We start from the raw sequence: 26,986 nt of genomic DNA, 5'->3' as shown, positions 1-26,986 counted from the left end.
CTTTGACCTTCATACACACCTTGTTCTTGTTTGTACTGTTACTGTATGTTTTAGGCCCGTGTCGTAATTGGCCCGTCCGCATTAGCGATTAGCTGAACCTACACGTTGTCCTCCTTAACTTGGCTATATACGATAACGCCATTTTGAATGTTGCGGCGGCCATCTTAGCTCATGAGCGGCCTCGTGGCCGACGTGCCCTTTAGTCGTTGTCCGTTCTACTGACCACTCTTGTCTGCCCAGCAACAGGTTATTTTTAGTACTGGTCAAGCCGCACATGCGCAGCTCCCACTGACCCGTAGACCTTCAGGAATGTGCACCAAACTGACCAGCGGAGTTGTGTCCCCTCCAATGAGCTGGCAGTATTCCAAAACATGACCATGTATGGTTCGAAACTGTGTCTTAAACTTGTGCCGCCTATCTTTTATTGCCCCAAAACTGTATATAAACGGGGTCACACCGATGTTCGGTGTGATACCTCTTGCATTGCCGAAGGGTGCTGTTTGAGTGTACCACCACCCCATGGGGTCTTAATAAACTTGTTCTTTGCCTTTTACAGTTTCCGTGCCAACAGTTCTTGAGTGTAAGTGGGTTATCTCCGGAGCGTGTAGGCCTTGGGAACCCCGAATTACTTCAATTGGCGACTCTGGTGGGACTCATCGGCGACTCGGATGCCCGAAGGAGAGGTCGTGACGAAGGCTTGGAAACCCGCCATGGGCGCGCGCTGCCACGAGTGACCCGAGTCTTGGCTGCCACGGTGTTTTTTCCTTTCCTTCCGATCTGACCTTCCAGGTGGCGCCGGTCTCCGACTGAGTCTTCGAAGTGTCTGCATCGCTGAGAAAGCGCCGTTTGGCTGATTTGGCTTACAAGACCTTGGCAGTTGGAATCTGGACATTTGGGAATTTGGTAAGCTTTGTGTTCGGTAAGGTAGTCTTCGGACGCTTACTGAAAATTTGTGCTTTGTGTTCGGTAAGGTAGTCTTCGGACGCTTACTGAAAATCTGTGCTTTGTGATCGGTAAGGTAGTCCTCGGACGCTTGCCGAAGTCCTACGAACTTTGATCTGAGTTAGCTAACATTGTGAATTTGTGATCTTTGAACTTATATGTGTAGTGCACTTCACATAGGCAGGCATGTAGAGATGTTTCTCTAACTTTGTTTTTTCCTTTGAGCGGCACAATCGTGTGACGAACTGTAAGTGCCATTTTGTCCGGTGTCACGCTTTCGTGATACTTTTTGAACATGCCTGTTTTCAGCACACTCCGAGGAATGTGTTGTCTTGGAGAAGGTACCTCAATTAGGTTAGCGGAATCACAGCCGGCTCACCCAGAGGGAACACCAAATAGGGACATGTACATAAAATTTGGCCTTCCCCCTATTATGTACAGTAAATTATGGCATAAATACACCAAGGCCGATCCTGAATTGCAATGGCCTCTACACGGGTCGTATGATTTGAGTAAAATACAATTTGTAGAGCAATGTATGTTTCAACGCAGGTCTAGACAAAACATGTTTGATTGCGTGCGAATGTGGGAGAAAGCGGCGCGTGAGCGAATGAAGCGTGAGGTTGCCTTGGCGGACAAAGAGCAGCGCAAGGCTGCTCGGGATAAAGCTTTACAGCTTGAGGAAAAGGAGGCTCAGGAGAAGAAAGAAAGGGAGGAACGGGAACGTAACTTGCAAACGACTGGTCAATTTCCTATTCGCCGACCGCTTTATCCTGTCCTTAATAATGAAATTGATGATTTTTCTTTGTTAGATCGGTCACCGCCTCCGTACGTTACGCCGACGGCTCCAGCTGTGGATTCCGATGATGACGGACAGGATAAGTCGGGCAAGAAGAGTATATCTGCTCTCAGGTTTACTACGGAGAGGTCCGCTCATCTACGTAGTTGGGCTCGTAAAGTGAATAAGCGTAGTGTTACTCAGGAGCAATTGGTATCAGAAAAGAAAGGGTGGACGGATCTTGAGTTGATGTATTTTCTGTCTACTTTGGCGGATGAGGTTATAGGCGCATATCGTGATCTTTCTGATACGTTAGAACCCAAAGCGTTGTCAGTGTACCGTGAAAATTTGACTAAAGGTGATTTTGATCTTTCAGATGTCGATGACCTGTTTGCGCAATTGATCAAGCTGCGGGATGAGACAACCCGATTGCAGGAGGAGCGGAAAAGGAGGCAAAGGGAGTCCGAATTGGAGAATAATGGGCAGGCTAAAGAGTGTTCTCTCCGTGGTTCAGATAAGAGTTCTGCGTTGCATGTTATGCCTATGCGTGAAGCTGCGCCTTTGTATGTTCCGCCGAGGGGGGAAGGTACGGATGAGGATAAATTATCGAAGGATGCGAAAGGGTATTTTGTGTATAATTGGGTTTACACGCCATGGAATAGAGCAGACGTCATGGCATTGAAAAATTCTTTACCTGATCTTCGGAAGAATCCAGCGGCATTTTATGAGGGGGTGGAGGGGGCTATATCGTCTTGTGTGATGACTCTCGTAGACATAGATTTGTTTTTTGGGCTGATATTACCACCTGATATGTGGCGGCAAATTCGTAAAAATAATGACGAAACGATATTGGGAGCAACATGGAAAGAAATAAATGCTGCAGATTTAGATAGAGAACCAGCATGTAAGCCCTGTCAGCTAATCCTAGATCTGCCGGCAGCTATCTTAAATAAATTTAAAACGCTTGTTCCCTCCAAAAAGATTGATTGGACCATGTTAACGTCGTGCAAGCAGAAACCCGATGAAACGGTTTCAGATTTCTTTACACGCTTCGAGGAAGCCTTTCATGATTACAGTGGTCAATCTTTAACAGATGATACGGGTCGGCATTTGTTTGTAGATAAGTATGTAGCTAATCTCCTACCAGAGATTGCAAAGCGATTGAAGTCGAGTGAAAGTTCCTGGGCCACGGCGACCCCTGCGTCCTTGTTAACTATGGCTCAGTATTATGAGAGGCAGGAAGTGGAGGCTAAAGAAAGTGCAGAGAAAAAGACGAAGGGATTGAAAACGAAGGTGATGTTGGCGCAGGTTCGGGGAACACAGGGTAGAGGGAACGATAGAGGTAGACGAGGTGGAGGAAACGCATCGTATGGTCGTACGGACATTGCGGAGGATCAGTGTGCTTATTGTAAGGAGTTTGGGCATTGGGCCAAAGATTGTCCGGTACTTCGCGAACAGCGTAGTCAGCGTGGTCGAGGAAGTGGAAGGTCGAGAGGAGGTTATACTGGAGCGAGAGGTGGCGGAGGTGATCGTGGAAAGGTTGAGGAGAGGGGCCGTGGCCAGGGCGAACGAAACACGTTTGATAGACGGAATCAATATCAGATTTCGGAAGGAGAGAATGTGGAACACCAGGATTATGTGCATGCATAGGATTGCGTAGGATGGGGTAAGGAATCAGTTGAAGTGCCGGTAGATCAGCAAGGTCCATATGTAACAGCGGGTATTTTGGGTTCTACTGATCAATTTCTAGTCGACACAGGAGCTACTCGTAGCGCTCTGTCAAAAAACTTGGTTCCTAGGGCTCCCCTGTCTGGCGAAATGATTACGTGTGTAGGGTTTGATGGCACACCCTCCCCCAGCCCATTGTCCAAGCCCCTTGCACTATGCATTGATAAATACTTTAGTTTTGGCCAATTTTTGTTATCACCCCATACCCCAGACAATATCCTGGGCATTGATTTGCTTAAATATTTTCGAGCGACAATACGTTGCGCTCCAGAGGGAGTGCGGGTTATTCTGCATGACAATTACCCTGACCCTGACGATTGCCCTGACCCTGACAGATTTTATGCCGTTTTAGACATCCCTGCTTTGGCCTCTCTGCCGCACACGTTGTGGGCGACCTCAGATACGGATGTGGGAGAGATGCGTATTCCACCAATACACATTACTGTTAAGGAGGGGGCCCCTCTACCACGAGTGCCACAGTATAAGATTTCGAAAGAAGGTGAAATTGCACTGACACATATTGTTCAGGACTTGATTTCTGCAGGGGTGGTGGAGGAGGTCCCTTATAATGTTTGTAACAGCCCTATTCTACCGATTCTTAAGAGAGACTCAGATGGCAAGATCTATCGATTTATTATTGATTTGCGTGAGATAAACAAAATTGTCATTCCCCAATACCCGGTGGTGTCTGATATCACGACTTTGCTTACTTTGGTTCCACCGACGGCCACCACCTTTAGCGTTATTGACTTAAAGAATGCGTTCTTTTCCATCCCTGTTCACCCAGATAGCAGATATCTGTTTGGTTTTACGCTCAATAATAAATCGTATAGATTTTGTCGTGTTCCCCAAGGATATACTGAAAGCCCTAGCATCTACAGCCAGGCTTTGAAACGACAACTAGATTCCTTTAAATTGCAGTCCGGCGTTGCGCTCATCCAGTACGTGGCTGACCTTCTGCTTGCCGCTGACTCCTATGCGCAATGTGAACAGAGTACGCTTGCGTTGCTTTCCTTTTTGGCACAACACAATCACAAGGTTTCCAAGAAAAAGCTCCAATACTGTAGACCCCAGGTGACCTACCTCGGTCATCTGTTGTCTAAGGAGGGACGTGCATTAACATCTGATCGAATTCAAGCAATTTTAGACACACCAGTCCCCCGCACGCAGAGAGATGTGCGTGCCTTCATAGGGTTGACGTCCTTTTGTAGGCAATGGATCATGGGTTTTTCGCATATCATAAAACCTTTGCTAGCATTACTGTCCAAAGCTACACCGATGCCTCTTGAGTGGACAGATGAATGTCAGAAAGCTTTTGAGCAGTTGAGGCAGGCCCTTTGTTCCGCACCCGTGTTAGGTACACCAGACTACACAAAACTTTTCACATTGTACGTGCACGAGAATGATGGGTGCGCGTTGTCAGTGTTAGTGCAATTACACGGGGATAAGCAGAGACCATGTGCATACTTCTCTGCCATTTTTGATCCTGTAGCACGAGGGTTGCCTGGGTGTTTTCGAGCGGTGGCAGCAACAGCAGTAGCCATACGACAGAGTGAGGGCATAGTGTTATCACACAAATTGTTGGTGTTAGTCCCTCACGCAGTAGATGCCCTGTTAAACCAAACAAAGACTCAATACCTTACGAGTGCACGACTTACAGGATATGAGCTGACACTCTTAGCGCCACACATAACATTGAAAAGATGCGCTACTTTGAACCCTGCCACCTTATTGCCCTATCCGGCCGAGGAGGGTCAGGAAGAAAAACATCACAACTGTGTTTTCCTGACTGAGGAACAGACAAAGGGTCGTGTTGACTTACAGGATGTGCCACTTCCTGATGTGGATGGGGAACTGTGGGTTGATGGATCGTGTTTAAGGCTGCCAGATGGTACGACTTCCGCAGCATATGCGATCACGACTCTTAAGACAGTGGTAGAAACAGCCAGGATACCACAAAAATCGGCTCAGGCAGCAGAGCTGATAGCTTTAACAAGAGCCTGCGAATTGAGTGCCGGATTATGTGTGAACATATACACGGACAGCCGGTATGCCTTTGGAGTGGCCCATGACTTCGGGCTTCTTTGGAGGGAACGCGGGTTTCTGACATCACATGGAGAGCACATTATGCACGGAGAGCTAGTGCGTGATCTCCTAAATGCGTTGCTTAGCCCTAAGAAAGTAGCGATAGTGAAGTGCAGTGCCCATAAGAAGATTACGGATAAAGTGGGTCAAGGAAATGCCTTTGCAGACAGCATAGCAAGGCAAACGGCTATGTCCCGGACTAGCTCCCCCATGTACGTGGTACAATCGCAGGCTGAGCGATGGAGTGATGCTAGAGCAGAGATACGGGATATTCAAAAATCAGCCACAGAATCTGAACTTGCGGCTTGGGCAGCAGATGGGGTACTAGATGACGAGGGTTGTTGGAGAAGCAAAGACATGGAGAAGTGGAAATTGCCTGCGGCTTACTTACAGGCGATGGTCCAGATGACACATGGACTGGCTCATGTCGGAGCTCTTGCAATCACTCGGCTTTTAACACGAGTTTGGGAACATCCCGAGATTGCGAATACTGCAAAGAGAGTAGTGCAGACCTGCCTGGTATGCTTGCAACACAATCCTGGAAAGGGGACCCATACTCCGAAAGGAGGGTTCGTTCCACCTTCTGCACCGTTTGAGGTGCTTCAAATGGATTACATCCAACTCGAGCGCTGCAATAACCTGAAGTACGTCCTAGTGGTGGTGTGTGCTTTTAGCAAATGGGTTGAGGCCTACCCCACGAAAGACAATACGGCTTTGACAACAGCTAAGGTGTTGCTTAAGGAATTCTTTCCTCGCTTTGGAGTTTGCAAATTTTTGTGGAGCGATAATGGGCCCCATTTTGTTGGAAAGATTGTGGAATATGTACTGAAGGGGTTAGGGATTCAGCAAAAGTTCCACGCTGTATTCCACCCTCAGTCAGCAGGTTTGGTCGAGCGGTATAATGCCACGTTGAAGCTTAAGCTGGCCAAGATTGTGGCGTCTACATCGTTGAAGTGGCCAGATGCTTTGCAGCTAGCGCTACTATCTCTTAGATCAGTACCCCACTCACGAACTGGCCTTACGCCCTATGAGGTGGTGTTTGGCCGCCCTATGAATATCTGGGGGGTGCCCAAGCCGCGATTAATACATGATGTGCCTTGTGTTATGATGAATGATTATTTGGCACTATTAACAAATGATTTGCTCTCTATTCATCAACAGGTTCGAGAAGCGCTCCCTGACAACTCTACTGGAGAGGGCCATGATCTTCGTCCTGGTGACCATGTAATGGTCCGCTCGTTTGAGAGAGCAAGCAGTCTGGAGCCCAGGTGGAAGGGCCCCGAGCAGGTCCTCCTGGCGACCCGCACCGCAGTACGAGTGACAAACAGGAAGCGGTGGGTGCATTCGACACATTGTCGCCGTGTCTCTCCGGATCTGGTGACTCCTGCTGTGTTGACTGATTATAAGGAGATCTTGGAGAAAGAAAAGAGCCCAGCTGTGACGTCGGCCGAAGTGGAAGGAGCCTTCCCGGACCAATCTGCTACTGGAAGAGAGCGCTACGACCTACGTCCGCGATAAGAAGGTTTTTGTTCCTTTTTAATGACTGGTTGGTTACCGCTCCAGGTTTGTGAAACGGAAACCGGGAATTCCAAGGGGGGGGGATCAGTTCTGCCAGAGTAGCGACACCCGTCTTGGCCCGGAGAAGAAAACAACGGCTACCTCGGAGTTCAGCACCGCATTTTTCCTTTTTTTTAGGTATACATGCACGTGTATCTGAGACAATTTGTGAACAATTTGTGCCTCTTGAGACTTTGCACGAACATTCTTGAACTATGGCATCAACGGCATCTCGTGATAAGAAAATATTGGGTGCCTTTCTTTTTGTTTTGACTATTGTGGTGATAGCTGTTATAGCCTGGGTAGTCGAACTTGTGGTGCCTGTACGTGAACATTTGCTGCCGACTACCCCGGCACCGTCTGAACATTTTCATTTTACATTGCCTTTCCATGAAGAGCGCCATCGCCAAACGTATTTAAATAACAGCTTCATTCAGATTCTTCACCACACGCATAACATGACCAATACCTCGAATTGCTGGGTGTGTGGAATGTTGCCTGGGCACCAGAAGAGAGGGGGCACACAATGGGTCATGCAACGCCTGGTACACCCTCCTTTTTACTCTGAGATGGCCAACTAAAGGGGGGGTGCTTTTCCGTTTGAATAAAGTATGTTCCCATGACAAGGATGGGTTTCCCCGGGCTGAGGGCACACGTTTCGAATGGGAAGAGTATAGGCCTGACAATGTATCTGCCCCACGTGTATACAGCAATCAGCGAAATGTGAATGTATCTAGTGCTCATGTCATAAATTGACATGAGCACTAATTTTCCCCATGTCATAAATTTCCCACAATCCCGCTAAAATCCCTCTGTTTCCTCAGCACCCTTTCAGCGCCATGATACCTCCGGTGACAGTGCGCTATACAAAATTCCCTTAACATAACATAACATAACATAAATGTCATTGCTACAAAAGCCGATTTATGTATCAGAAACAAGGGCACGATTGCAGTGGGGAAAAGTGAATGTAACATTACTCTCACGTTTGATAGCCCGAATGGCATTTCATTTGTTGCCTCACGAAATACATACTTTATCTGTGGAACGAAGGGATACCATCAGCTTCCAGTGGGGTGGTTGGGCACGTGCTACGTATCGTTTGTGCTACCCCCTGTATTCATTGCCCCTCCGATGTACCACAACGATTATACACTGTACCATGATTTCGTTTTGAATAGGGTTAAACGAACTGTTGCCCTAGAGGACATTGACCAAACGGACACTGCACTACAACAGTATGTGGATTTTAATCTGGGACTATTCTCCTTTGTGGGGGCTGCACTGAACAGCCGGAAAATCAGACGACTGACACGTGTTGTCGAGGCTGTTGCAAATGACACTGCCATTGCCCTGGGGAATATTACCGAGGAACTACAGATTTCCAGAATTGTCACCCTCCAAAATCGAATGGTGTTGGATGTTGTTTTGGCTGATCGTGGGGGGGCATGTAGAATTATCGGAAGCAGCTGTTGCGTATACGTTCCGGACAATTCTCCATCTGTGTATGATGCTATTTCCAAGCTGCATAAAATAGCTGCTGAAATACACCCGGACAATGGAACTTGGACACTCTCAGGATGGTTCTGGTCTATGATTGCAACTTGGGGCTGGAAACTGTTGACGATTCTCTGTATACTTGTGGGAGCAATGTTTTTTATATGCCTATGTATTCAATGTGGCCCAGCCTTATGTTCAATGTGTTTATCAGCTTGCTTACCATCGAGGCGAGCTCTTGCCCATGACAAAATGATGCTGCACAAAGAGGTGACCCAAATTATATTAATAGACATCGAGGACGAACATTCTGATTATGTTCATTATGAGGCAGATTCAGCTAAACGCTAAAAGGGTCGTCTGTCGTAATTGGCCCGTCCGCATTAGCGATTAGCTGAACCTACACGTTGTCCTCCTTAACTTGGCTATATACGATAACGCCATTTTGAATGTTGCGGCGGCCATCTTAGCTCATGAGCGGCCTCGTGGCCGACGTGCCCTTTAGTCCGTTGTCCGTTCTACTGACCACTCTTGTCTGCCCAGCAACAGGTTATTTTTAGTACTGGTCAAGCCGCACATGCGCAGCTCCCACTGACCCGTAGACCTTCAGGAATGTGCACCAAACTGACCAGCGGAGTTGTGCCCCCTCCAATGAGCTGGCAGTATTCCAAAACATGACCATGTATGTTTCGAAACTGTGTCTTAAACTTGTGCCGCCTATCTTTTATTGCCCCAAAACTGTATATAAACGGGGTCACACCGATGTTCGGTGTGATACCTCTTGCATTGCCGAAGGGTGCTGTTTGAGTGTACCACCACCCCATGGGGTCTTAATAAACTTGTTCTTTGCCTTTTACAGTTTCCGTGCCAACAGTTCTTGAGTGTAAGTGGGTTATCTCCGGAGCGTGTAGGCCTTGGGAACCCCGAATTACTTCACCCGGAGGGCGTGTATTCAAATATACACTCAGCATTATCTAGCTCACTGGTTAGATTACCCAGATAATCCCCTAGAGGAGGGTCTTCATCCCCCAGCTTACACGGATACCCTCGTGAGCGTAGTAGTCAGCGATGTATTTCTGTTTTGCAGCCTGACTAGTACACCATTCTGGATACCCCGAGGCCTCCTGTTTGTATCTGAGAAACAAATTAATGTAGGGGGCAAAGAGTTGTGTTGTAGTGCTCTTAAAATACCACACTTTGTGTACTCTACCTAGCCTGTACCCTTTCTCTAAGGCAGCTTGTACCTCTATGCTACACCAGATCCCTGTGAGCATCCGTTGTTCTTTGGTGTGGCTGAAGCCGCCAACCTCTTTAAACATTGCACAGGTTCGACAGAGGGGGAACATCAGCTTACCATCGGCTCTGCATGGTAACACCGGAAAGTAAAGCTGCTTAGGAGGATAGAATTCACATTTGACCAGCCCAAAGTATTCGTCTAGGGCAGGGGTACTCATAGTACGGCCCGCGGGCCGCCCGCGGCCCGGCAAGCCTTCCTTGGCGGCCCGCGGACCTTACAGACATGTACCAGTTTAAAAAAAAAAAATTCTCGAGTGTCAATAAACACCACCGGTTGCAGCAGCCTGGACTAGGAGATGCTCTGCTCTCTGGGCGCCGAGAGATTCCAGCCATAGAGTGGAGCTGCAGGGGCCTCAGAAGAGGTGAAACAGAACAAAGACTCATTAAAAAGTTAATGGTCTTTAAAGACGTGTGAAATGCTCTGGCGCGGCTGTGCGCGCGCCAGCAAGCTGTCTCATCCCGGGCTGACCAGGGGGTGGCAGGGGCGTAACACTGGCCCCCCGCAGCCCCCGCATTGCGGGGAGGCCCTGCGCTACAGGGGCCCCATCAGTGAGCCAGCAGGCACCACGCACCCGTCAGGTATTATTTAAGAATTAAAAGGTTTCGCACATCGCCGTCGTTCTTTTCACCAGCTAGTTTCAGAGCTGCCTGCACCCAGGTATACTCGTGTCCGCTCAGGCATGTACACCCTGCTTGGCACTACGATGTGGTAGGAGTAGCTCCATTCAAGAAAACAGTGCGAGTCTGGTGCACAGAGTTATTGTTTTTTAATGACATGTCAATCATTTCGTGGCACTGGTAAGGTAACGGCGTGTTTTAGCTTTTTTTCCAGGCTCTCTGGTGGAAAATCTTGACAGACACGTGTGCTTGTTCCCAAAAGCAGTTTACGGCAGCACGTCCAATGAGGCGTCTTCCAGTCTGCCACAATTTCCTTTCTATGACCGTACTTTTGTTAAGAACTTCAGTGTATGTCGTCTTTAACCAGCAAATGTTAAACGTTGTGCCAAGTACATCTGCACTTGAAAGAATTACTTAAATAACGTGCTTGGCAACAGGAACTAAACTGCCAACTACAACTCTGAACACTCTTTTTCTTATCACGGTGCTGGACACAGGCACAGGGAAAGTGGGTGGCCGGAGTGTGCGTGTGCTGCTGACCAGCCTTTACATTGCTGTCAGAGCGCGACTTGCAGAGTTGCTAAAATGCATATTTTTTCATTTTACCAGCCTTGCAGCCCTTTGCCCCCAAGAAGGCATTGCTGGGGCTTGGCGGGCTCCCGGGAGGGAAAGTCAGGGGAGGGAGGGGGGGAGAGAGAGGGTTAGTCAGGGGAGGGCGATGGAGGGGGAGAGAGGGAGAGTCAGGGGAGGGCGATGGAGGGAGAGAGAGGGAGAGTCAGGGCAGGGTGAGGGAGGGGGAGAGAGGGAGAATCAGGGGAGGGCGAGGTAGGAAGAGAGTCAGGGGAGGGCGAGGGAGAGACAGGGAGGGAGAGTCGAGGGAGGGAGAGACAGAGGGAGGGAGAGCAAGGCTGGAGGGAGAGTGAGGGAGAGCCAAGGCGAGGGAGGGAGAGCCAGGGCGAGGGAGGGATGGAGAGTGAGGGGAGGGTGAGAGAGGGAGAGAGACAGGGAGGGCAAAGGAGGGAGAGGGAGGGAGAGAGTCAGAGAAAGGAGAGAGTCAGGGGAGTGAGAGAGGGAGAGTCAGGGGAGAGTGAGGGAGGGAGGGGGAGGGCGAGTCAGGGGAGGGAAAGAGGGAGAGAAGGGGGAGGGAGGGCGGCAGAAGTAGGGATGGAGAGAGAGGTAGGGAGACAGGGGGAGGGAGAGAGGGAGGGAGACAGAAAGAGATGGAGGGAGACAGAAAGAGAGAGGGAGGGAGACAGCGAGAGAGAGGGAGGGAGACGGCGAGAGAGAGGGAGACAGCGAGAGAGAGGGAGACAGAGAGAGAGGGAGACAGAGAGAGAGGGAGACAGAAAGAGAGGGAGGGAGGGAAGGAAAAGGAGGAAGGGAGGGAGACAGAGAGGGAGGAAGACAGAGAGCAGGAGGGAGGGAGACAGAGGGAGGGAGGGAGACAGAGAGAGAGAGAGGCGGAGGGATGCAGAGCGAGGGAGACAGAGAGAGAAAGACAGAGAGAGGGGGAGGGGGAGGGAGACAGAGGGAGGAAGAGGGAGGGATGGAGACAGAGGGTGAGAAAGAGCGAGACCGAGGGTGAGAAGGAGCAAGACCGAGGGTGTGAAGGAGGGAGACAGAGGGTGTGAAGGTGGGAGACAGAGGGTGTGAAGGAGGGAGACAAAGGAAGAGGGAGGGCGACAGAGGGAGGGAGGGAGACCAAGGGAGGGAGGAAGAGAAAGAGAGAGAGGGAGGGAGAAAGAGAGGGGGAGGGAGACAGAGAAAGGGAGGGAGACAGAGAAAGGGAGGGAGACAGAGAAAGGGAGGGAGACAAAAAGGGAGGGAGACAAAAAGGGAGGGAGACAGAGAGGGAGGGAAACAGGGAGGGAGACGGGGAGGTAGACAGGGAGACAGGGAGGGAGGTATGGAGGGAGGGAGACGGGGGAGGGAGAGAGGGAGGGAGGGAGACAGGAAGGGAGACAGGGAGGGAGGGAGACAGAGGGAGGGAGGGAGACAGAGAGAGAGGGAGGGAGGCAGGGAGGGGGAGGGAGACAGAGAGGGGGAGGGAGACAGAGAGGGGGAGGGAGACAGAGAGGGGGAGGGAGACAGAGAGAGGGAGGGAGACAGAGAGAGGGAGGGAGACAGAGAGGGAGGGAGGGAGACAGAGAGGGAGGGAGACAGAGAGTGGGAGGGAGACAGAGAGTGGGAGGGAGACAGAGAGAGGGAGGGAGACAGAGAGAGGGAGGGAGACAGAGAGGGAGGGAGGGAGACAGAGAGGGAGGGAGGGCGGGAGGGAGGGAGACAGAGAGGGAGGGAGACAGAGAGAGGGAGGGAGCAGAGGGAGGGAGAGGGAGAGAGGGAAGAGGGAGAGAAAGATAGGGAGGGAGGGAGAGGAAGACGGAGAGGGAGAGAGAGAGAGAGAGATATGTGTGTATGCTGGATCTGGTGAGTCAGTGGACGAAGACGTCTGCTGCAGGGGCCTGTGTTCAACCTCATGGTCACAGGTTTTTTTTTGCTCTAGCCCCGCCCCCTCTCTCACGGACCCCGCCCCCACCGGTGCGGCCCTCGGCCGCAAACCACACTGTAAATTTGGCCCCTGTGAGAAAGTTTGTGAGTACCCATGGTCTAGGGGCTAAAAATCTTTATAGATGATGGTGGGGTGACTGTAGTAATCTAGTTTCCATCTTTTATGTCTATTTTATATCAGAACATTACCATGTCATGATCATTCCTATGGATACAGAATGTTGGGCTTTGCATACTGTTCCTAGTATTCCCGTTTGTCAGTTCCTGGGAGCTCTTGTGACTAATGGCTAATAAATAAGATCTGACCCATCATTTGTGGTTGTGTGGGCTTACTTCAAATTGGCGACGAGGTCTGGCCATTAGTCACCTAACCCACGTGTGTAACAGCTTTTCATCTGTCTTTGGAGTCGAATTGGAAGAAAAATCGGAATATATTCAATTCTTACGCTGATGGGATCAATGATCTCAGCGTGTATCAGAAGCTGTGTTCAAAAGCTGCGTTCAACTCTTACGCTGATGGGATCAAGGATCTCAGCGTGTATCAAAAGCTGTGTTCAAAAGCTGCGTTCAACTCTTACGCTGATGGGATCAAGGATCTCAGCGTGTGTTCAACAACATTTCTATGACCGTGGAATGCTTTAAAAATGGTGAAGACTTTGATGTCTGTAGCTTTGTTTCTGTTTCACTGATATAGAAAAGATTCATACCATCATCATTCGAATGGACTAACTGGAAACTTAAAATAAACTGTGAGTAAACCTCATTTACCTTCATTTTAAAGGAAAAACTTGGCAGATCTGTTTAACAGCAAGAACGTGGCAATAAAAGGCAAGTTTATTCTACCGCTTGTTAAATAAAATATTTGCGAGACATGAAATAATATTATTCATGTTTTTAAAATATGTCGCAAAATTAACAGTGTGCTTTTACTGTATCTTGGTTGAATAACCAGTCACACGTCTCTTCGCTGCCCAACGGTTGTTCTTCAAGCGGAGATCTTCTCATTCCTGTCTTGTTCAGCAAATGATGACATCGTGGAATCTTCTGGGGGTATTGGTGATTGTTTCTGCCTCACTGAAGTAACGTTCGGTGGAACAGTGGAGTCAGCACGTCATTTGACAACGTCACACGTTTGAAGCTTGTCTGCACGTCAGAGCTGTGTCTGTTTTTCTTCACAGAGCAGAAGAAAGTGACGAAATTAATCTCTGCCTGTGATCTTGCTGTGTTCCGAGGAAAAGCAGTGTCAGTTTCTTTTTATAGCCTGGCTCAAGCTGTGACATAATTCTTTTCTTCCTTCAGCGCTGAATGGATTTTCGAGGGTAGAAGATGGAAATATATTAATGGAACTGTGCAGGTGACAAATGAATTTGTAAATTTGTGGTTGGATGTCTTTATATTGATGAGCAACAAAGTAAGCATATGATAAGGAGGTAATTCGATTTTGCCTCTCATGTATCTTCTTCCGTTTCTTGGATGTCGGTGGTTGACAACGTGGCATGTACGGGAATTTAAAAGTTAACAACGAAGCAATAATAATACAAAATAAAGCTTCATTATTTCTGTGTTAACAGCGCCATCTATTGGATTCATGGCACATTGATATTTTTGGAAGAAAAGTTTAATTTCGTTTTGTATGATTTATTGTGCCTTAATCTGTACTTATATGTTATAACTACTGTACATTTGGTAAAATTGCATTTACATTTAAATATTTTATTTTATCATTGTACTGTTTTACAACAGTTGCTTTCAAACTATTTGATATTTGCAATTTAATATTTAGTTGAAAAGATGCAGAATGTTCAAGCCCCTCCTCCATTTTTACAGCTCCCAGGTGACCCTCCTGTGAAATGGAAAGTATGGTTTAGAGCCTTTGAAAAGTATTTAGGGGCAATTGGTGGCAGCAGATTTAGTGCACAAAGAAAAGGTTTTATTCTGGAACATAATCTCGGATTTGAAGGGCAAGCAGTGTTAGAACACTTACCTGCAACGCAGTTAGGTGAAAACGGGGAGGAACTAGATGAATTTAAGAAAAAAGTTAGGAGTTTACAGAAACAATTTGATGTTGAAAGTAGTTTGGTTGTCGCAAGACATACGTTTTTTACTAGAAAACAAGAGGAAAGTGAAAGCATAATTGCCTATGTCGCAGCCTTAAGAATTCTAGCGTCAGAGTGCGAATTTGAACAATTTACTGAACAGCTAATAAGAGATCAGATTGTTGTTCATACTAATTGTGGGAAAGTTCAAGAGAAGTTATTAACACTTAAAAATCCATCATTGCATGAGACTATATCAATTGTAAAAAGTATTGAACTTTCACAGAAAGCTAAAAAAGAGTTGAAACCAGAAAGAGATTCTTCTGTTAATGTTGTAAAAGAGTCAGCAAATCAGAAAAGCACAAAAACTCAAGCAAAGGTGCCTTTTAAAGTATAATATAAAGGGAATTCTGACTCAAAAGGTATTAAACCTTTTCAAAGTAAAATCAAACAAAGGAATGTGTGTACAAAGTGTGGGTTTGCTGAACATTTTCCGAATCCAAAAATGTGCCCAGCCAAGAATGCATCTTGCCATAAGTGTGGTAAACAAGGGCATTTTGCAACAGTTTGTAACTCAAAGAACACTGTGAATACAGTTTATAGGGAAAAAACACAGGATGATGAAAGTGATGGGGAAGTGGTGAGCTCATTATCAGATTTGGTGGTGGTTGTGAAGGATGAAACTGAAGATTGTGTAGACCCTATTGTTGAAGTTTTGGTGGACAATAAACCTTTAGATATTTTGGTTGATTCAGGGGCACGTATAACGATGATAACTGATGAGCTATTTGAAAAGACATGGAAGGAAAGGTCTCTTTTTCCACCTGACAGGAGACCGCTCTCTTATGAAGGCAGGCAAATAGAATTATTAGGATTCTTTGAAGCTACTCTAGTCTTTAGACACAGAACTATTGAAGGTAAGGTCTATGTAGCTAAAAAAGGACTCAATATCCTTGGTTGGTACCATCAAGGGTTATTCAAAATGACCGGGTACGAAAGATCAAGTTTCAGTGGTTGAGGATTTTGAGTTAGAGGATACATCTAGTTCATGGTTTGATAGGTTCCCAAAGGTGTTTGGGGATGGTTTAGGATGCATTTCGGGTTTCAAACATTTAATAAGGTTAAAAGAAGGTACAATCCCTATCAAACATAAGTTACGAACGGTACCTCATAGTGTCAGGGATGATTTGGCTAATGAGCTCAGGAAAATGTGTGAATCCGGAGCAATTGAACCCATTGAGTCTTCTCTTTGGTTATCTCCCTTGGTTGTCAGACGCAAACCCAATGGTAGTTTGAGAGTCTGTATTGATCTTCGCAGTGTCAATAGTGAAATTTGGATAGATTCTCATCCTTTGCCTCGCATAGACGATATTCTTTCTAAGTTTGCGGGAGCTAGATATTTTTCAAAAATTGATCTAGCCTCAGCTTATCACCAAGTGCAATTAGATCCTACTTGTAAACACATCACAGCTTTTGTATCTCCTATTGGGACATTTCAATTTAGGAGAATGCCATTGGGCTTAGCTAGTGCGGCTTCAGTCTTTCAACGAGTTATGGAGAAGGTTTTGCAAGGTGTTATGGATACTGTTGTTTACCAAGATGACATTTTAGTAGCTGGGAAAACTAAAGTTCAACATGATTCTAATGTGTCTAACGTGTTGGAAAGGCTGGAGCAGAATGGCATTGTGGCAAATAAGTTAAAATGCATTTTTGGTGTGCAATCAATTGAGTATTTAGGACATCAGATTGCAGGAGCAGGTATAGTACCAAGGGAAGGTTTGATACAAGCAATTGTAGATGCTCCTAGTCTGACTACAAAAGATATGGTTTCCTCTTTTCTGGGAATGTGCGAATTTTATTCAAAATGTATTCCCAGCTTCTCTATAAAGACTGCACATATGAGAGATTTGCTAAAAAAAAGGGCAACTTTTAATTGGGATGACATCTGTGAAAGAGAGTTCAAGAATTTAAAAAAAGAATTAGGATCATGTAACATTTTAACACCATTTGATCCTAATATTAAATGTACTGTGTCAGTCGATGCAAGTTTGTATGGTTTAGGTGGTATGATTTCACAAGTGAAAGATGGGAAGGAATCTACTGTTGGCTTTGCGTCACGGGCTTTGAGGCCTAGTGAAAAGAATTATTCAGTAATTGAGCGTGAACTCTTGGCGTGTTGTTGGGCAATTAAGAGGTTTAAATGTTTTTTGTCGGGTAGGCATTTCAACCTTCTCACGGATCACAAACCTTTGATTCCCATTCTGCAAGGGAAGGTTGTAAAAGATCATACACCGCGTATAACAAGACTTAGTAGCAAACTTTTACAGTATATCTTTCAAGTTGCGCACATACCAGGTAGAAAGAATACTCGTGCAGATTTTTTGTCAAGATTCCCGGTACCTATGTCTAAAAATGATTTCAAAGAAAACATAGATGAAGATTGCTTGATTGCTGCTGTGGATGCGTGTTTAGTTGGTTGTTTCTCTGAGAATGAATGGTTTGCTGCTATGGAGCAAGATAATGTTTTGAAGAGAGTCAAGCACTACATTATCACTGGTTGGCCTAAAGAAAATTTACTGGAAAAAGAATTTCATCCTTTTGCGAAAGTTGGTGATGAGTTAATTGTTGAAGGAGGCAGTATGATTATGAGGGGTGAGAAATTTGTACCACCAGAGAAATTAAGGTCAGCCATAATTAACTTTGGACATGAAGGTCATTTGGGGCAAACTAACACAAAGAAAAGAATTCATAATTTTTACTGGTGGCCCTCCATGGACCAACAGATCACTTCTCTGGTGGAGGATTGTCTTATCTGCAATTGGAGTGATAAAGTAGTTAAGATTGTTTCTCCTCCGATTCAACATGTGGCATTGCCTGATGGTCCATGGTTGAAATTGGCGGTGGATTTTGTGGGTCCATTCAACATATTACCTAACAAATGTACATTTGCATTGGTTGTGGCCGACTACTTTAGCAAATGGTGGGAGGTCCATTTCATGTCTGATCCTAATTCTAATGAGGTTATCAAATTCTTTCAAAGTCTATTTGCTAGGGAGGGGTTTCCGAAAGAGATTGCTTCGGATAATGGAGTTCAGTTTACTTCAAAGGAAATGTCTGTCTTCTTGTCTCAATCAGGTATTGTTCACAAGAGGGTGGCCCTTTATCATCCTCAAGCAAATGGCTTTATTGAGAGGAATAACCGTATCTTGGTGGAGTGTATACAATGGGCAGTCTCTTCTGATTTAAACATTAAGGAGGCTGTGCAGAGTATACAACTCCAAATGCAACTACTGGTTCAAGTCCGTTCAAGCTTTTAAGAGGAAGAGAAGCTTCATTCCATCTGTGTCCAGCTTGGATGAGAGAATGGGGTTCATTCTTGCAGAATAAGTCAACACAGGAGAGTTCTTTGACAAATAAACAATCTCATACTGATATGAATGTAAATAAGCATCGAGGAGGAGAAGTTATTAAAAGTCATCAGAAAACAATCATTCAGAGAGATTTTGGTCCAACATAAAGGTTGGTGACTGGGTTAGAGACTCACGCTTTGGGAGTTAGACTGTGCTCGTAGAAGTGAGACTCACGCTTTGGGAGGGTGACTGTGCTCGTAGAAGTGAGATTCACGCTTTGGGAGTGAGACTGTGCTCGTAAAAGTGAGACTCACATTTTGGGAGTGAGACTGTGCTCGTAGAAGTGAGACTCATGCTTTGGGAGTGAGACTGTGCTCGTAAAAGTGAGACTCACGCTTTGGGAGTGAGCCTGTGTTCCAAGAAGTGAGACTCACGCTTTGGGAGTGAGACTGTGCTCGTAGAAGTGAGACTCACGCTTTGGGAGTGAGATTGTGCTCGTAAAAGTGAGACTCTGCTTCAAAAAGCGAGGCTTACAGGGTTGGGGGGGGGTCTCTCTCGGCTACTCACTATAGCGCGGGGACACGCCATCTGGCATAACCAGGCGCTTTACAATCTCCCTTATTATTATTATTTTTTACACTTGATGAGTGAGACAAGGAAGCAAGGAGTAAGACTCACCTCTTATGGGTGAGAATGGAGTATGAGACTTCCGCCCAAGTAATGATCTGAACTCACTCAGTGAGTGACAGCGCTCCATGAAGTGATTGAGAGTGTTCACCAATGAGCAGGATGACTGCGCACGCGCACCAGGGTGTGTGACTCGCAGGAGATTCACATCCAATTCATGAGACTGAGCTCGAGGCTGAAAACTCACACTTCGAGACAATCATCTCCAGGAAGTGAAACGGACACCCCAGGAGCGGGACTGCCACAACATGCACATCCGGTAAGGGCTCCAGTGAGTGACACTCTGCTATAAGACATGCAATTTCACATAACAAAAGAAAATGTGCAGCAAGATGTGAGACTCACACCCTATCAGAGTGTACCCTGAGGCGGGGCACTCAAAGCACACAAGAGAAGGTGTGAGACTCACGCCCTATCAGAGTGTGCACTGAGGCGGGGCGCTCAAAGCACACAAGAGAAGGTGTGAGACTCACGCCCTATCAGAGTGTACACTGAGGCAGGCACTCACAGCACACAAGAGAAGGTGTGAGACTCACACCCTATCAGAGTGTGCACTGAGGCGGGGCACTCACTCCACACCAGAGAAGGTGTGAGACTCACGCCATATCAGAGTGTGCACTGAGGCGGGGCACTCACTCCACACCAGAGAAGGTGTGAGACTCACGCCCTATCAGAGTGTACCCTGAGGCAGGCACTCACAGCACACAAGAGAAGATGTGAGACTCACGCCCTATCAGAGTGTGCACTGAGGCGGGGCACTCACTCCACACCAGAGAAGGTGTGAGACTCACGCCCTATCAGAGTGTACCCTGAGGCGGGCACTCACAGCACACAAGAGAAGGTGTGAGACTCACGCCCTATCAGAGTGTACCCTGAGGTGGGGCACTCACTCCACACCAGAGAAGGTGTGAGACTCACACCGTATCAGAGTGTACCCTGAGGCAGGGCACTCGCAGCACACAAAAGAAGGTGTGAGACTCATGACCTATCAGAGTGTACCCTGAGGTGGGGCACTCACTCCACACCAGAGAAGGTGTGAGACTCACACCGTATCAGAGTGTACCCTGAGGCAGGGCACTCGCAGCACACAAAAGAAGGTGTGAGACTCACGCCCTATCAGAGTGTACACTGAGGCGGGCACTCACAGCACACAAGAGAAGGTGTGAGACTCACGCCCTATCAGAGTATACCCTGAGGCGGGGCACTCACAGCACACAAGAGAAGGTGTGAGACTCATGCCCTATCAGAGTGTACACTGAGGCGGGCACTCACAGCACACAAGAGAAGGTGTGAGACTCACGCCCTATCAGAGTGTGCACTGAGGCGGGCACTCACAGCACACAAGAGAAGATGTGAGACTCACGCCATATCAGAGTGTACCCTGAGGTGGGGCACTCACAGCACACAAGAGAAGATGTGAGACTCACGCCCTATCAGAGTGTGCACTGAGGCGGGGCACTCACTCCACACCAGAGAAGGTGTGAGACTCACGCCCTATCAGAGTGTGCACTGAGGCGGGGCACTCACTCCACACCAGAGAAGGTGTGAGACTCACGACCTATCAGAGTGTACCCTGAGGCGGGCACTCACAGCACACAAGAGAAGATGTGAGACTCACGCCCTATCAGAGTGTACCCTGAGGCGGGGCACTCACTCAACACCAGAGAAGGTGTGAGACTCACGCCCTATCAGAGTGTACCCTGAGGCGGGCACTCACAGCACACAAGAGAAGATGTGAGACTCACACCCTATCAGAGTGTGCACTGAGGCTGGGCACTCACAGCACACAAGAGAAGATTTGAGACTCACGCCCTATCAGAGTGTGCACTGAGGCAGGCACTCACAGCACACAAGAGAAGGCGTGAGACTCACACCCTATCAGAGTGTACCTCGAGGCGGGGCACTCACTCACACCAGAGAAGGTGTGAGACTCACGCCCTATCAGAGTGTACCCTGAGGCAGGGCACTCACAGCACACAAGAGAAGGTGTGAGACTCACGCCATATCAGAGTGTACACTGAGGCGGGGCACTCACTCCACACCAGAGGAGGTGTGAGACTCACGCCCTATCAGAGTATACCCTGAGGCAGGGCATTCACTCCACACCAGAGAAGGTGTGAGACTCACGCCCTATCAGAGTGTGCACTGAGGTGGGGCACTCACAGCACACAAGAGAAGATGTGAGACTCACGCCCTATCAGAGTGTGCACTGAGGCTGGGCACTCACTCACACCAGAGAAGGTGTGAGACTCACACCCTATCAGAGTGTACCCTGAGGCGGGGCACTCACAGCACACAAGAGAAGGCGCGAGACTCACGCCCTATCAGAGTGTACCCCGAGGCGGGGCACTCACTCCACACCAGAGAAGGTGTGAGACTCACGCCCTATCAGAGTGTACCCTGAGGTGGGGCACTCACAGCACACAAGAGAAGGCGCAAGACTCACGCCCTATCAGAGTGTACCCCGAGGCGGGCACTCACTCCACACCAGAGAAGGTGTGAGACTCACACCGTATCAGAGTGTACACTGAGGCGGGCACTCACAGCACACAAGAGAAGGTGTGAGACTCACGCCCTATCAGAGTGTACCCTGAGGCAGGGCACTCACAGCACACAAGAGAAGGTGTGAGACTCACTCACGCCCCATGACTTGGTCGCCTCTGCACCCCCTCACTGCCCCTACTTCCCGGCTGCACCCTGCCCTCCCCTTCGGGTGCTTCCCCTTGGGGGTCCGCCCGACTCAGAGCTGGACAGACAGGGTAAACCATCGACCAGGTCAATCTAGATTGAATGAATAATTAAGTGTTGATGTGGCTTCTCAAAATTAACCAGACAGCGGCGCCTTGGGGTAGAGTGTCACAGGCACTGGTGTTCACAATGAAGTGCCCGTGCTGAGCACCGGAAACCACCGTCTCAAATTAAGCAGTGCTATCGCTCTTGACATTGAGTCAGGCGTCCAACACCCATTGGGCTCACGGGGCTCAGGCCCAGGCTGACACAGCTTTGCAGGCTGGCTACCCCAGGACTTAACAGGTCTTTAAAAGACCATTTACTTGTAAATGAGGCTTTTGTCGTGTTTTCACCCCTTCTTACAGCCACTCTGTCTATGGATGGAAGAATTAGCCCTCCCCCCCCCCCCGAAAAGTGGCTCTAGTTGCCCGCCTGCCTGTGATGCCAGTACCCTGCCCACTCAATCAGGCTGTGACAGTCAGTACCGAGCACACGGGCTGCGAGAGTGCAGCCACATTTGTGCACAGATTTGGGCAGGGGGTCGGGCCAGAGGCCCCGCTGCACAGCTCACTCGTCACACACTGCGGCAGTGCACCCCGCGCCGCCTTCCTCGAGACGAACGGATCCCTCGACCCCTCGCAGTCCGGTTTTCGAGCCAACCACGGCACCGAGACCGCCCTGATCGCAGCCACCGATGACATCAGATCCCTGCTCCACAACGGGGAAACAGCGGCCCTCGTCCTCCTGGACCTCTCTGCAGCGTTTGACACTGTCTGCCACCGCACCCTAGTGCAGCGCCTCAGCAACATCGGAATCCAAGAGAAGGCACTGGAGTGGATCATCTCGTTCATCGCCGGAAGAACGCAGAGAGTCCGCCTCTCCCCGTTCAGATCGGAGGCCACCGAAGTTATCTGCGGCGTACCACAAGTATCATCACTCAGCCCCACCCTCTTCAACGTCTACATGAGCCCACTCGCAGCCATTGCACGCCAACACAGCCTCAACATCATCTCCTACGCCCACGATACCCAACTGATCCTCTCCCTCACCAACGACCCCGCCACCGCCAGAGCAAGCCTACAAGAAGGGATGAAAGACGTCGCTGAGTGGATGAAGAACAGCCGCCTGAAACTGAACTCAGACAAGACGGAAGTCTTCATCCTGGGATCATCTCCCTCCGCCTGGGATGACTCCTGGTGCCCCCCCCGCCCTGGGCACCACTCCCAAGCCAACGGACCACGCACGCAACCTGGGCTTCATCCTTCACTCCTCCCTCTCGATGACAAGACAAGTCAACGCCGTCTCCTCATCGTGCTTCAACACCCTGCGCATGCTCCGCAAGATCTTCCGATGGATCCCCATCGAAACCAGGAAGACCGTCACCCAGGCACTCGTCACCTGCCGACTGGACTACGGGAACACCCTCTACGCCAGAACCACAGCCAAACTTCAGAAAAGACTCCAACGCATCCAGAACGCCTCCGCACGACTCATCCTGGACATCCCCCGACACAGCCACATCTCCGGACACCTGAGAGACCTGCACTGGCTCCCCGTCAGAAAGAGGATCACGTTCAGACTCCTCACCCACGCACACAAGGCTCTCCACGACCTGGGCCCCAAGTACCTCAACGACCGCCTGACCTTCTACACGCCCACCCGCCAGCTACGGTCGACCAGCCACGCCCTCGCCGCCGTACCCCGCATCAGCAGAGCCACCGCCGGAGGAAGGTCCTTCTCCTACCTGGCAGCCAAGACCCACCCACCTTCAGCGAACCCAGGGCCATCTCTCCTTCAGGAAGCAGCTCAAGACCTGGATTTTCGAGCAGTGACGGACCCCTCCCCCCCCCCAGCGCCTTGAGACCCTCCTTCCATTCTGCGTTTCATGCAGTCGGTTAGCGGCCCACTCAGGCTTCAAGGCGGCCTCTTAAGCCGAGGCAACATGCTCTCCGGTCAAAGATAGCGTCGAACGGCAGGCGCTGGAGCCCCAAGGAGCTATACACGTGTGTTTACAGCCAACAATGCAGCTCAGGTGGTCAAGCGCCTGTGGCCGAGAACGGCAGCCTAGCTGCAGGTCTCTTAAGCCGAGGCAACAAGCTCGCCAGTCTGACAGCGTCGGACGGCAAGCGCTAGAAGCCCAAGGAGCTATACACACGTGTTTACTGCTAACAATGCAGCTCAGCGGGTCAGGCACATATGGCCGAGAACGGCGGCCCAGCTGCAGGTCGCAGGCATGAGCGCTAGCACCTAGCTTCTCTCTCTCGCTGCAGGGACGGAGCTGAAAAAGAGACCTTGTGCGGGTTCCGAGGCTGCAGCTGTTCCAATGAATCCGAGCTGCGGCCTCCCCTCTGGGCAGACCCGCCCGGCGCCTCTCTCGGGCCAGCTGCGGGACATGGGGTTTGAATGCGGGGCCTGCGAGAAGGAATCGTTTCTAGGCACTTCATACAGACCCCTGCAGTATCCCCGTGCTAGATTGCGTTGCTACTGGTTACAGGGTTGTGTAAATTATGCGGCAAGGAAATGCTAATAATGCACCATAATGTGACACGTTTTGTAATAGTATGTCTTGATTATCTTGTCAATTTCACGCTTATGGGTGTCTGGACAATCGTTAATAATAACTAGGTGTTGATGTGGCTTCTCTGCATTAATCAGACCGCGGCGCCTTGGGGCAGAGTGTCACAGGCGCCGGTGTTCACAATTAAGTGCAGTGCTGAGCACCGGAAACCACCGGCTCAAATTAAGCAGCGCTATCACTCTTGACATTGAGTGCACAGTCTACCAAACGAACTCAACCCCTGATGAAACGTGCACCCCGCAATGACCTTGAGGAACAGGGGTCACTTTTAAATATCTTCCGCTGAATAAAAAGGAAGCATATAAGAAATGACGTGTGTTTGGACACTTTGAAGAGCTGTGCGTAGACTGGGGTGCGTCACGGACAGATGTGAGGCCTGTGAGTTACTAATGCGATGCTGGGGACAAGGGGGCACCCCCCACCCGCACCCTAAACCTTGCAAAGGGACGGGCCTTGACAGCCCCCATCCCAAAGGCGGCAGAGGTCACTTGTGACAAGGGGGGCCGGTGCTCGCCACGCGTGGGGACCTCCAAGACTCGGGGGGGGGGGGCTGCCGGCACCGGAGAGGGGGGACTTTTGCACTTTTAAAGAAGCCTGTAGGCGCGCACTCAAAGGGTGCGGGGGTCACATGTTTGAATGTATTGTTTAAGTCAAACCCCCCCAATCAGTAACTCTGCTGAAGGAGCGGACAATTTGCGGCTACTCCCAATTTCATTTACAAACATGGCTCAAACAGAGGCGCTATCGGCGCTTTATGGAAAGACTGCCACGGACTCAGGGTGCAGAGAACACGAATTTATTATCAAATATGCAGGCACAGAATGCACTCAGGGTTGAAAGTGTCCCTCCAGCAGGCAGGCCCTCGAGGGGGGGGGCAGCCCCCAGGCCTGGTCATATAGTTCTAGTGCGAAGTGCAGGTGCGCCCCTCCGGGGGCGGTGGCCCCAGTGGCCCCCATGATGGCCTCCCGCAGGGCCCCTGCGTCCTGGGGCCCCACCCGCCTGGAGGCCGCGCTCCTGAGTGACGGCGCCGGAGGCGTCAATCAGCTGCACCTGGAAGGGGCGGCGCAGGTGGAGCTGGGGCAGGTACCGGTCGCGGCGCAGCTTCTCCAGCTCCGAGGCGAGCGCGTGTGTGATGTCCTCCGAGGTGGCCACAAGCGCCGCGGCATGATGGATGAGGCCCAGCACCCGCTGGAAGGGGCGGCGCAGGTGGAGCTGGGGCAGGTACCGGTCGCGGCGCAGCTTCTCCAGCTCCTCGTACACCTCGTGGGTGAAGTCCTCCGGGGCCAGCAGCGCGGCCAGACGCCGCTCCCGGGTCACGGCCTGGTGCAGGTCCGCCAGCACCCGCTGGAAGTGCCGCGGGTCCACCGCCTCCAGCAGGCGGCGCGCTGCGGCCAGCTGGGCGGCGGGGGGCAGCAGATCGCAGCCGGAGGTCTCCACGAGCAGCGGGAGGAGGGTCTGGGGCCGGAGGGGGCCGCCCAGGCCGCGGACCTCCAGGTAGAGCTGGCCGGCGGTGCGACGCACGTCCTCCTGGTCCCAGGGGCTCAGCGGTGCGTCCTCCAGCAGGCGCCGCAGCACCAGCCTGCAGGCCTCCTCCAGGGCGCGCCGCATGTAGCGCCGCACGGCCCGGGGGTCGGCGGGGGTGGGCGCTCCGGCCATGGCAGGCAGATGGAGGAAAGGAGGGATGGATGCAGAGAGAGATGGAGGGATGGATGCAGAGAGAGAGAACGATGCAGGCAGGTTCCAACTCTGGCTCGGCTCGGCTCGCAGGTGCAGCAGGCAGGCAGATGGAGGAATGGGTGGATGGATGCAGAGAGAGAGCGATGCAGGCCGGTTCCAACTCTGGCTCCGCTCGCAGCTGCAGCAGGCAGGCAGATGGAGGAATGGATGGATGGATGCAGAGGGAGCGATGCAGGCAGGTTCCAACTCTGGCTCGGCTCGGCTCGCAGGTGCAGCAGGCAGGCAGATGGAGGAATGGGTGGATGGATGCAGAGAGAGAGCGATGCAGGCCGGTTCCAACTCTGGCTCCGCTCGGCTCGCAGGTGCAGCAGGCAGGCAGATGGAGGAATGGGTGGATGGATGCAGAGAGAGCGATGCAGGCCGGTTCCAACTCTGGCTCGGCTCGGCTCGCAGGTGCAGCAGGCAGGCAGATGGAGGAATGGATGGATGGATGCAGAGAGAGCGATGCAGGCAGGTTCCAACTCTGGCTCGGCTCGCAGGTGCAGCAGGCAGGCAGATGGAGGAATGGGTGGATAGATGCAGAGAGAGAGCGATGCAGGCCGGTTCCAACTCTGGCTCCGCTCGGCTCGCAGGTGCAGCAGGCAGATGGAGGAATGGGTGGATGGATGCAGAGAGAGCGATGCAGGCAGGTTCCAACTCTGGCTCGGCTCGGCTCGCAGGTGCAGCAGGCAGGCAGATGGAGGAATGGATGGATGGATGCAGAGAGAGAGCGATGCAGGCCGGTTCCAACTCTGGCTCGGCTCGGCTCGCAGGTGCAGCAGGCAGGCAGATGGAGGAATGGGTGGATGGATGCAGAGAGAGCGATGCAGGCAGGTTCCAACTCTGGCTCGGCTCGCAGGTGCAGCAGGCAGGCAGATGG

The sequence above is a fragment of the Lissotriton vulgaris genome, chromosome 12 (genome assembly GCF_964263255.1).
Source record: "Lissotriton vulgaris chromosome 12, aLisVul1.2, whole genome shotgun sequence".
Lineage (NCBI taxonomy): Eukaryota > Metazoa > Chordata > Amphibia > Caudata > Salamandridae > Lissotriton > Lissotriton vulgaris.
This window is presented reverse-complemented; position numbering follows the sequence as displayed.